Source organism: Mustela putorius, unplaced genomic scaffold, assembly GCF_011764305.1.
Source record: "Mustela putorius furo isolate JIRA1106 unplaced genomic scaffold, ASM1176430v1.1 tig00000827_pilon_pilon_pilon, whole genome shotgun sequence".
Classification (NCBI taxonomy): Eukaryota; Metazoa; Chordata; class Mammalia; order Carnivora; family Mustelidae; genus Mustela; species Mustela putorius.
In genome coordinates, this window is record NW_025421489.1 from 3,566,272 (window position 1) to 3,578,898 (window position 12,627).

Genomic DNA, 12,627 nt, shown 5'->3' on the forward strand with positions numbered 1-12,627 from the left:
TATACAATTTTATACCACCTTGCTAGGCTGCAAAGCCCCACCAACCACCCATCCTTCCAAGAAAAAGAGAAAGACAAACCCCTCCCCTCAGCTCCCAGCTGTATGGAACTTGACCTCCACCCTCTGATCAGTTGCAAAGTACTTGTTCCCTGCTCATATCTAGCTAACTGCTTTCTTTTGGGGGGAAAAAATCCCTCATGTGTACACTGAAAATCCGACTTATAGCATTAAAATTCAAGAAAATCATTGCATACGTATGATGACATTCAAATAATGTTATTTTTCTACTGATTAATTTGATATCTTGCCTACTGTGGTTTTTGTATCTATGGCTTCTTTTTTAAGTAACAATAGAAAAAAACATTTTTAGAAGTCAGAGGCACCACTAATTCTTCATAATGTACAGCTCAGGCAATCCAATATATATTACTGGGTGCGGAAGAGCATAAGACATATGAGACACCGGTGGGGAGACCCTGGCGGGGAGAGGACTAACAGAGCTTCATTTTGTTAAGCTCAAAGGAGTTATCAACGGTTGCTTTCCTTTCACATCTTAAATATTTTTCTAAATGTTAAATAATACAATTATTTGCATTGGCGCTTAGCTTATATGAATGTTAATATTTTAACTAACAAATACCGTTTTCCTTAAAGCGTATCCTTTCAAAGGTTGACACATTAATAGGTGAACTTGCACTCTTGCTGAGTGATGTTTTTCTTCCTGGCAAACATCTCTTAAATTTCATTTTGAATGACACTGAGGAAATAAAGGTTGATGTATGTTTTATAGATAATATTTTAAGAATATATTAGTTGTATAAATTAAGGTATACCTGTCTTCTTTTAAAGTTTTTAATTTGTGTTCTGAGGAGAGATTTATGTATCTGATGTAGGTTTCTTAAAAGCGTTGCTAAAAAGGGGACGTCTGCCTCCTATGACATGAAGCCAAAGGCAACATTTTTCACTATGACTTATTTTCTTTTTACAGATGAAACACACCTATTATTTTTTAGCATTAAACACTGTAAAGCTATATACCGTAGAAACTGAAAACCCTGTAGTTCCTCCCAGAATCAGTCGCTGTGAATTATTCAGGTGCCCATTCCTCCAGATTTGAATACTTTGGCAAACCAAAATGGACCCTATTCTAAATACTGTCTTACAACTTGGCTATATTTGTGTCAAATGTGTATTGACATCTTACCATGCATATATGCATGTGAGTTGGAGTGTGCCATATTGTCTCAAAAGATAGAACCCAAATACAGTGGCTTAAAGAAATTATTATATTTTTGCTCTGTTAAGAGTTCTGGTTTTCAGGGGAGGGGAGAAAGGACTGGGCTTTTGTCTTCATGAAGTCATTCTAAAACTTGGGCTGATGGCTGTGCCCGCAATTGAATTTCAAGATCACTCTGCATGTAGCCCCAGTTGGCCAAGAGAAGAGCTTGGAGGTCTGTGCAGGGGCAGCTGTGGGCAAATATCCCTCAGTCCCCAGGCCACAAGGAAGAACATCTTCCTACAGCCAGAGTTAACTGAGGGAAAGGCAGTCAAATGCAAGCCCAGAAAAGGGAAGGAGGCATGTCATCAGCTGATGTCTCTCCCATGCCATGTCATTCTAGAGCATTCCATATGATTCTGACTGCTGTAGAGCAGTGGTTTTACAAGGGTTCTCCTGGGGCCAGGAACTCATCTAAAAATGGTGGTCCTTCCTTCTCATTTTGCACATGAACATTGTACCTCTTCAGAGAATTTTATTTCATTTCTTTTTTTTTTAAGATCTATTTCATTTATTGTTTTAGAAAGGGAGAGAGAGAGAGAGAGAGAGAATGGGAAGAGGGGCAGAAAGGGAGGGAGAGTATCTCAAGCAGACTCACCAATGACCACGAAGCCCAACCCAGGGCTTGATCTCATGACCCTGAAATCCCAATCTAAGCAGAAACCAAGTCGAAAGAACTTAATTTTAAAAGAAGTTCTACCCTTTCACTTTTTTGAATGAGTTCCCCTTTTAGAACACTACTGGGGTGCTGATATTTAAAATACATAGGGCAGCATAACATAGTAATCATAATAGGTGAGAAATACTTGGGTAGAAATCCCCCACTATGACATTTGCTAACCATGTGCCTTTGGGCCTCAAGGGGCTCATCTATAAATAGGGTATAATAATAATAAGATGTCCCTCACAAAGGTGATATGATTCAAAAGAGGAGATGTGTACAGAGGGCTCAATGGACTGACACATAGTAAACATTCAAGAAATAAGAGCTTGGCTTATTCCTAGAAAGAAAAATTGACATCTTGTTAGAGGTTACCAAGGCAGGCCTTGAGTTATCCACCAGGAATTTTGCCTGCTGTGAGGCAATGGTGTCAAAGCTCCCACAGTAAACATACACTCACAGATGCCTGGAATTGCCACAGTTTTCCAAGAAATTACTTTTTCATCAGGCCATGATCAACAGAGTTTTGACATCCTTGCGATTTTTAATTTCTATCATCTTCCTTTCAAGCATAAAACGCTTTGATGTGGCTTCTCCAGAATGAGTGCGGTGCTGCCATTGTGGGTGGTTGGGTTAGCCCTAGAGTGAACGGTGATGTGAATTTGCATCAACACTCTGGGCCTCTCACGTTGCAATAACTAGGCCTTACGACATGAACACGTGATGGCTCGAATATGAGTTGTCCTGACTCTTCTTCCTAGGATCTGTTTCTGCAAGTTGGAGGAGATTTTCCCAGTAACACTGGGTGGGCTTGGAGGCCTTTTGTCCCACGAAAGAGGACCATGGTGAAAAAGAGTTCCAGAACATGAGGAAATAATATTCAAGACTGCCCCTTGGAAGCCTTGTTGCTGTTGCTGTGTTAAGAAGTCTGATAGTTTTTGAAAACTATTAACAGATCTTAGAGCACAGCATGTAGGGGACTGCATAGCAATTGTCCTCTAAGTTTGGTACTAATCATATCCTTTCAAATACTATATTTAATTCTGGGCTTTGTATCTAAAAGGAGACCGAGAACTTGGAGAGAGTTTAAAGGAAAGCCATAAAAATGATTAAAGGTTTAGGAAACCAGACCCGTGAAGAAAAGCAAAAGAGAAGGCGCTTCTTTGGTCTACAGCTTCAGAGTTGGAGCCCAAACTGGAGAAAAGCTTTCAGATGGAGGACAGCTCTCATGTCTAAGGTACCCCATGGAAAACAATTTAAGTTGAATATGAAATATCCTGACCACAGGGAGTACTTTACCCAGAAGGCCATGGTACAAAGGGTTATTACAAATAGAGTAGATTTGCAGCTGCCAGAAAGGAGAGTTTGGGCCCACTGATGATAAGACATGTCCACAATGTCCTTTTGAATTTTCTTTTCAGTCTCATGATTCTAGGATTGTTTCTGTTTCTGTAAGTGACTAGCCCATGTTAAGGTGCAAATGGTGAGATCCCAACCTCAGCTGTGTTTAAGATCCCAATCAGACCCTGATGATCCAGGTGAAAACTGTACCTTGTAGTAATTCAGTGAATGTGACTCAAGAATGGCAATGACAATACCGACAAAGGTAAGAATCCAGTTCTGTTGCTGTTTAGATCAACTCATTAATTATTGGAAGATTTAAACTCACCAGTTGCAGCCTGCTCCATTAATAACTCTAGAAAATTAGGGAGAAGTCATAGGGAATTGTGTTTATTTTATAGGTTTAATTGCAAAGGTAGATTCCTTCAATACACATGCCGGCAATTTTAATAATCAAGAAAATGTAGTTAAGCTCAGAACATCATAAGCTAACATGTACCTCAATCTATAGTTCTTTTTTTTTAAATTTTATTTATTTATTTATTTGTCAGAAGGAAAGAGACAGCACAAGCTGGGGGAGTCGCAGGCAGAGGGGGAAAGCAGGGTCCTTACTAAACAAGGAGCCCAATGCAGGACTCGATCTCAGGACCCTGAGCCGAAGGCAGACGCTTAACCGACTGAGCTACCCAGGCATCCCATACCTTTATCTAAAGTTTTTTGCTTGTTACTTATTTTGATCATGTCTCCCTCAACAACTTTGTAGACTCACTGAGGTACAGCTGATAAGCTGTACAAACATGCTTATTAAGTAATTACTGTGCAAGCCTGGTGAGAAGCTATGCACAGTGAGCATTTGCATGATATTAAGAAGGTTTAAAATAAAAGTTTACAAAATATACCCCGTCCTTACAGAAACAAACATATCAAAGAAACATGTTGTATTTGCTAGTAGCACCAAGCTATTTATTATATAAAATAATTTTTAAAATCAAAATGGTTTAAAGTCTTGGTACACCAGAATTTGGGAGAAGCCATAACGTCAAGCAAGTAAAATTCAAAAATTGACTTTAAATATTGCTTTGACAGCAACTTAAGTATATTTGCCAAACCTGAGTAGCCTAAATCCAATAATGATGAAAGAAGGAGAGAAATCCAGAAAGTGGGACATTGGTCAAGATTCTTAGGGAAAAAGTCACTAGTGTAGAATATTTTTTTAAGGCAGGGAAATTGTTTCAAGTAAGAACTAAATAATAGCCAAGTGGAGTGTACAAACCTTGGTTGAAACCCAGATTGCGGGGCGGGGGGAGGGGGCGGTGGAGAACAAAAAACCAGCTAATAAGACATTTTTTGGAACAACTGAGGAAATTCAAATATAGACTGTATATTAAATGGTATCATACAATTAATGTCAACATTCTTAAATCTGGTCATTCTATTCTGATTGATTATGTAAAAGTTGCTCTCAGATGAATCTCCCTCTCTTCCCCCCATATGTGTATATGTGTGTATGTATGAATAACCAGCTGAATTCTTTTTTTTTTTTGCAGAACAAAGAGTTTAGTCAAAAAAAAGAAGTCAGAATATTCCAAATACATATTTGTATATATATGTGTGTGTGTTGTGTGTGCATAGATATATACACAGATAAAGCAGATGTGACAAAAATATTAAAAAGTGGTGAAATTGGTAAAGAGTATATGTTCATTATACTGTTCTTTCAACTTTCCTATAGTTTTTTAATTTTCAAAATAAAAATGGGGAGGGTATGGAATAGTTTCAAAACAGGTCAGTTAGCAAACCCCAGTATATGATGAAGAACACATATATTTTTTGAAATAACCAAAAAAGTGAGCTTCTTTTTGTGATCCTTATTTTCTTGCAGCCTCTCTTACTCTCAAATTAATACTTGCCATTCAAGAAGTATTTGCTTTAAATACAAAAACTTTCAAAGCTAAGAAATTAAGGGCTATGGAAATTCAAAGCAAACAAAACCTAAGTCATTCTCAGTGTATGTATGTCAAGTCATTATGTGGATTATCTTAAATTTATACAGAACTGTATGTCAATAAAACTGGAAAAAAATAAGTCCTATAGAAGTTAAAATGTATAACCATTGTCTTGTGATTCACAAACCCCTATATCCTGAGTTTTCAGACCCCCACCCCCACATCTGTGTTTATCTGTGTGATCATATATAATAGTGGAAAAGTTGATAAAAGTTAAGGGCCTAATTATAAAAAATGCTTTGAGTTCCTATTCTTTAAGAAGCCAGAATATAGCCCCTAGGCTCTAATTTTAGTAATAACCTTAATGGTACATGAAGTTTATTTAAGCAGATTGTCCCTTGAATGGATCCCATTAATCCAAACTGTCACAATTTTAAAATGTTTTTATGTCCCGGTGTCCTCAAGTGCAAATAATCGATGAAACTGCACCAAATTCAATTCGATTTGCCAGCACTAGCCTTTTCACTGTCTTGTTCTATCACAATCCTCCCTATGTTCATGTGTGATCTGCCAGATTAGTTGTAACTTGCGTATTTTATATTTAGATTAGGGAATCCTTCTGGAATGCTACAGACTTGTTTTGCTTTGTTCATTGAATTCTTTGTTGCATGTCTTGCAAAAAAAATAAATAAATAAAAAGGGTTCAGCTGGATCGTCAAGGGCTCCACCCCGTAAATGCTTCAGAAACACAAGTTGGACAGAGCATTTTGTTTTCTGTTCTGAGTCACCAGATGACTTGTTGGATCTTGAGAGCCCGCTGGAGTGCAACAGGCTTGAGGCATGAGTCACAGCCGCTGTGCTCAGGGTGGGCTCATTTCACATCAGGTTCAAGAAAGGGTCTGTGTATTTTTTTTTCTTGTGATCTTCATGTTACAAGATTTCCTTTGAAGCATTTATTATTAAAGCAATATTGAAATTCTTTTGTGTTCTCATATAGGTACTAAACAATTTGGGAGAATTGGAGTCCGGTAAGATATTTCTGGGAACATGTAGTCCATTCTTGCAACAAGAAGGGAAACACTCTACAATGGTCTTCGGAAGTCTCCCTTCCCTCTGTGCTCTGTGGAAGGCAGGTTCAAAGTTCTCCGATGAATCACTAAAGTGAAAACTTAGTAATTACAGTGCACGGTCTTTCTGGGTAAAATCAAGAAGGTTTGTGTCATGGATACATTTGTAGCCAATCCTTGTCACACATATAATAGGATATAGACAAGATCTGAGGAATAACGATTTTGTGCAGAAATGGGTTCACAAAGGTTTATTCTTGCCCACATACGGTTTTGGTATCACCCTAAAAGGTTACAGAGAAGAGGTGGATTAACTGAAACCATTTCCCCTCCTGGGTCATTTTGACATTAGTGGGTTAAGAACGACTCAGAAGGAGTCACAGTAAACATACTTTCCCGAACAGAATAGACATCCCCTTTTCAAGTTTTATTCAATATTGTCTTTGGCAGAGGACCTCGTGTACTACCTTGCATATGGGAACGTCTCAATAAATGTTTATTAGTAATGAATTGGGGAGAGAAAAAGTGAGAAAGTGAAGGATAATTAGATTCCGAATAAAATGTGTTGCCTGGCCCGCTGAGTGAGTGAAAATGGCCCTTCCTTGTCCTTTTGCTCTTCGCTCTGCTGCTTCCCAGAACTTCTAAGCTTTGGATTCCGAGAAGCAGTAGGCTACTAGATTTCTGGGGCTGCAGGAAATGCTGAGAAGGGACTCGACGTGAAAGCCAAGGGGGCCCCCTCTGGAAGAAGGGGTTTTTATCTACGTTCTTTACAATGAGTTGTTTTCTACTTCGTTCTATCTTCTAAACTGGCTTTTGAGAAACTCTGGACTGGCTTGCTAAGAGAACAAGAGCCTGCTAGAGCCGGGCCACCAACTCAGGGACCCTGGGCTGGAAGGATTTGCTAAGGGTCCGCTCTGGCCCTCTGCCCTGTTCCCCTGTGGAGTTTGGAGGCTTTCCAGAGAAGAAATAAAAAACCAGGGAGTTTCTGCCATCTCCTCCTACCTAGTTCTTCATCCCTCGTGTGGTTTTGCAAGAGACCTTCTTCTGTATCCGCAACGAGTCCCCTAGCCCTAGCATTACTGAGCCCAGACAATCTAATTTTTAAGATTATTAATTTATTTATTTGAGAGAGAGAGAGAGAGAGAGGGAGCATGAGCAGGGGGAAGGGGCAGAGGGAAAAGCGGACTGCTTGCTGAGCAGGGAGCCCAATGCAGCGTTCGATCCCAGGACCCTGGGATCATGACCTGAGCCAAAGGCAGAAGCTTCACCAACTGAACCACCCAGGTGCTCCCAGACAATCTACTAAAACCTTCTTGAGTAATTGGACATATTTTTAAAATTTACTACCCTTATTTTTTAATAATACTATCACTTACACTAACTTCATGGAGTCACACTTTTTTTTTTTTTAAGATTTTATTTATTTATTTGTAAGAGAGAGAGAGTGAGAGCGAGCACAGGCAGACAGAGTGGAAGGCAGAGTCAGAGGGAGAAGCAGGCTCCCTGCGGAGCAAGGAGCCCGATGTGGGACTCGATCCCAGGACGCTGGGATCATGACCTGAGCCGAAGGCAGCTGCTTAACCAACTGAGCCACCCAGGTGTCCCACACGTCAACAGTTTCATACATAAAAGTGACTCACCCATTTCCCAGAGCATCTCCAGGTAATTATTAGAACAATGCTTATTCTTAGTACTTATTACTAAGACTATTCAGTCCCTATGAAAAGAATTCCATTGAAAAAAAAAGTATCGTTTCCAAGCAATGCGGTGTACTGATGCTATGGGACCCTGCTTAGAGCCTGTCCACCATTTCAGGACGGATGGACTCGTTCCTCCAGCTGCTGGAAATGTTGCTGCTGACGACTGTCCTGCAAGGGCCTTTCCGGATGTTGCCCGTGTTCTTACCATGTCACCTTGCCTCTGGCCCCGTGATTCCCGGATCACATGTGTTTCTTAGAGTGCTATTGCCTTCTATCTGTGTTGGAAGCAAGTTCTGGTTCTAGGAAAACATGGCCTATCAGTGTTCTCAGTGCTCCTGCGCAGTCCTGCCCGGAACCTGCTTTGAGTCTCACTGAACTCCCACGCATTGAGTTTACTGAAACTCTGTACTTAGGGGACACGACAAACACTGTATGTGAACTGGGGGACAGACAAAATTCCGAACGAGCAAGTGTATTGCGTTGATCTCCTCTGCTCCACACCTGCTCCGTTGTCCGTCAGACTTCACTTACAGAACACAGGTTAGGAGATAGGAATAAAACAGCAGAACATTAAATCAGGCATGGGTTTGCATAAGCATGGAGTCACATGCTCCTGGCAGATCTCCTAGGGTGGGAAACACAAAGAGATGTGATATTTCCCAGACCCTAGTCCCAAACCCTCACCCCGGGTGGGGCACATGCGTTCCTCCCCATCGGTTCCATGGGACAACTGTGCCGGGGGACAGATTCAAGATGGACCAGAGCTGGTTTTGTAGCTCACACTCAAAACTCTTCATGAATATAAAGTTCACTCAAAGTGGCCTTCATTTTTCCAAATGAAGAATCTGAATTGTGTCAGCCTGTATTTAAATGGGAAGTGCTTTTGATTATCTTCCGCGCTTTTCAGCGGTCTCTTGCTGGAACTTCTCTGGCTTCACTTTATTTTTCTCCAGATGCTGTGAACATAGGAGCACCTGTCTGACAGGTGCATTTGGCCTAAGCACAGGGTCGAAATGGCTGCTGCATGTGCTACTCCAAATACTTTGTGGACGGATGCTGCACACTTTCTCATCTTTCTTTCCATCATTACGAAAACTGAGAGTCTAGGCTCTGGCGCCAGGCTGTCCAGATTTGAATCCCATTTCCACCATTTGCTTACACAAATCTATGCCTCAGTTCCTTCATCTGTACAATGGGAGTATTAATAGTCCTTACCACATAGTGTTCTTGTGAGGATTAAATGCACAAAGCAATTAGAATCTTCTTCTTTTTCTAAGATTCCATGTATAAATGAGATCATAGCATTTACCTTTCTCTCACTTAACCACATTGCCCTCAAGATCTATTCATGTGGTCATCAATTTTATTTTTTTCTCATGACTGAACAGTATCCATATATTCTTACATATTTCACATTTCCTTATCCATTCGTCCAACTGTGGACACTTATGTTGTTTCCATGTCTTGGTTATTATGAATCATCCTGCAGTGAACATGGGGGTACAGACACCTGTTTGAATGAATGGCTTTGTTTCCTTCAGATATAAATTACCCAGACACAGAATTGCTGGATTATATGGTGGTTCTATTTTGTATTTTTTGAGACACTTCCCTACTGTTTTCCATAGCGGCTGCCCCAACTTACATTCCCACCAACAGTGCGTGAGGGTTCCCTTTTCTCTACAGCTTTGCCAATGCTTCTTGTTTCTTGGCTTTTTGGTAATAGCCGTTACGACAGGTATGAGGTGACACATCATTGTGATTTACCTGATGATGAGTGATGTTGAGCAGCTTCTCATGTGCTTATGGGCTGTCTGGATGTCTTTGTTAGAAAAATGCCTATCCAGATCCTCTACTCATTTTTAAATTGGATTATTTGGTCTTTTGTTATTGAGTTGTATTGACTTGTATGTTGCGGTCTGGATATTAACCCCTTATTGGATATATGATTTGCAAATATTTTTCCCATTCAGTAGGTTATCTTTTCATTTTGTCAATGGTTTCCTTCATAGAACGTTTTACTTTGATGTAGTCCCAGCTGTTTATTTTTTCTTTTGCCCTCACTTCTGGAGTCCAATTTTTAAAAAAGGAAAATCAGTAAGGCGGGTATTAAGGAGTTTACCACCTATGTTTTCTTCTGGGAGTTTTATGGTTTCAGGTCTTACACTCAAGTCTTTAATTCAGTTTGAGTTAATTTTTTAAAAAAGATTTTACTTATTTATTTGACAGAAAGAGTGAGAAAGCACTACCAGAGGGAGGAGGAGAGGGAGAAGCAGGCTCCCTGATGAGTTGGGAGCCTGATGTGGGACTCAATCCCAGAACCCTGAGATCATGACCTGAGCCTAAGGCATCCCAAATTTTTTTAAAAAGATTTTATTAATTAATTAGTTTATTTATTTGAGAGAGAGCATGAGAGGGGAGAAGTTCAGAGGGAGGAGTTTATTTTTATATACGGTGTAAGATAGTGGCCTAGTTTCATACTTTGTATGTTGCTGTTCAGTTTTCCTAACACCATTTATTGAAGAGACCATAATTTCCCATTGGATATTCTTGTCTCCCTCATCATAAATTAATTGACCATATACACATGGGTTTATTTCTGGAGTCTCCATTTTGTTCCATCGATTTATGTCTCCATTTTTAATGCCAGTATCATACTGCTTTGATGGCTCTAGTCTTGTAGTATGGCTTGAAATCAGGAAGCCTAATACCTGGCTTTGTTTGTCTTTCTCAAGATTATTTGGGCTCCTGGCATCTTTCATGGTTCCTCTGTGGCCTCTCTTTAAACACTTACCAAAACCAGCTATTCTGTGATGAAACCCACAAGTAAAAGGAGTCAGAGCTGAAGGGGTCTTTATAGATCTCATCAAAAGCTCCTTACCAGGGGCACCTGGGGGGGCTCAGGCAGCTGAGCATCTGACCCTTGGTTTCGGCTCAGGCCATGATCTCGAGGTCGGTCGTAGGATCCAGCTCTGAGCTCAGCTTCAGTCAGCTTGAGTCTCTCATCCTCTTCCTCCACTCCCTCTCTGTCTCAAATAAATGCACAAAATCTACTAAAAAAAAAAAAAAGAAGAAGAAGAAGGAGGAGGAGGAGGAGGAGGAGAAGAAGAAGAAGAAGAAGAAGAAGAAGAAGAAAGAAAGAAAGAAAGAAAGAAAGGAAGGAAGAAAGAAAGAAAGAAAAGAAAGCTCCTTACTAGAGGGATTCAAACAAAACATAAATGATTTCTTATTTACCATCTCAAATAACAGTTAGGGGCGCCTAGGTGGCTCAGTCAGTTAAGCATCTGCCTTCGGCTAAGGTCATAATCAGGAGGTCCTGAGATTGTGCCCTGAGTCGGGCTCCCAATTCAGTGGAGAGTCTGCTTCTCCCTCTGCTTGCAGCTTCCCCTGCTTGTGCTCTCTCTCTCTGACAAATCAATAAATAAAATCTTTAAAAAAAAAAAAAAACCCCAACTTTTAAATTAAGATTTACTTCCCCCCATGTTAAAATGCTTCTTTCTCATTTCAGAAACTGGAGCGAATTATTTCTGAGGATGTCATTGGATATGTGTGCTTGTGGTCCAACAGCTTTGGTATTTCTTAATTAATTGGAATTTCATATTTTAAACACCAAAAAAAAAAAAAAAACCACCCCAATATGCTGTGATTTCATCGTGCGAGCTGACTCCAAACTAAAAGATCAGGTAGACATGCTCCCCTTCAAGTTTTTCTCTTTCTGGGAAGCTCGGGCTAGCTCTGTTCCCTGGGTCAGAGAGGAGGTAATAAAACAAACTCCCACAAGGCTGTGAGTGATTCAGTGCTTAGGAGGCTGGATCCGAAGGCATGACTTCATAGAAACAATGAACTGATACTGAAGAATTTGGCCATCAGCCAGAATAGGGGATGTTTCCAAGTTTCACATCACTTACTTATTCAATAAATATTTACTGATTACTTTCCATGGCTAGATGGCAGTAGCTGTTGGGGATACTTGGAAGTGTTTGCTTTCAAAGAACTTGTGATCTGATAGTGGAGACAGCAAAAAAGACAATTATAAAACATTAGAGTAGTGTAAGAGCAGGTACACAGAAAGGCCTAAGATAAGGGACGTCCGGAGAGAAGCGCAAGAGCGGAAATTGTGTTTGCCAGACATCCTCCACACCTCTTTCTCTTGGAGTAGCAGTCGTAAGGTCAGAGGTCAGAGGGCTGATCCCAGCTGGGGGGCGGAGGAGGGTTGAGGAACCCAAGTCACTCAGAAGCCATAGGCCTTGCACTAGATGCAAGTCATCCCCGGGGACCCTGGTCTGAGTTCATGTGTCACAGTTCTGGCCTTCCAGAGGTCTTCTGAGAACTTTGGGAAACAATCATTCATGCTCTTTTGTTGCTTTTAATTGAGATATCATTTGCACACTATTATACTCATTTCAGTGGTTTGAGTATATTCACAAAGTTGTGCAAACATCACCACTATCTAATTCCAGAACATTCTCATTACCCCAAGCGAAGCTTCATGCTCATTCTTCTCTCCCTGAAGCTCTTGGCAACCATTAACCTACTCTCTTCAACCTACTTACCACCATTAACCTACTCTCTTTAACTGTTAACCTAATCTTTAACCTACTTACCTAGTTACCTCCCTTAACCTACTCTCTGTGCC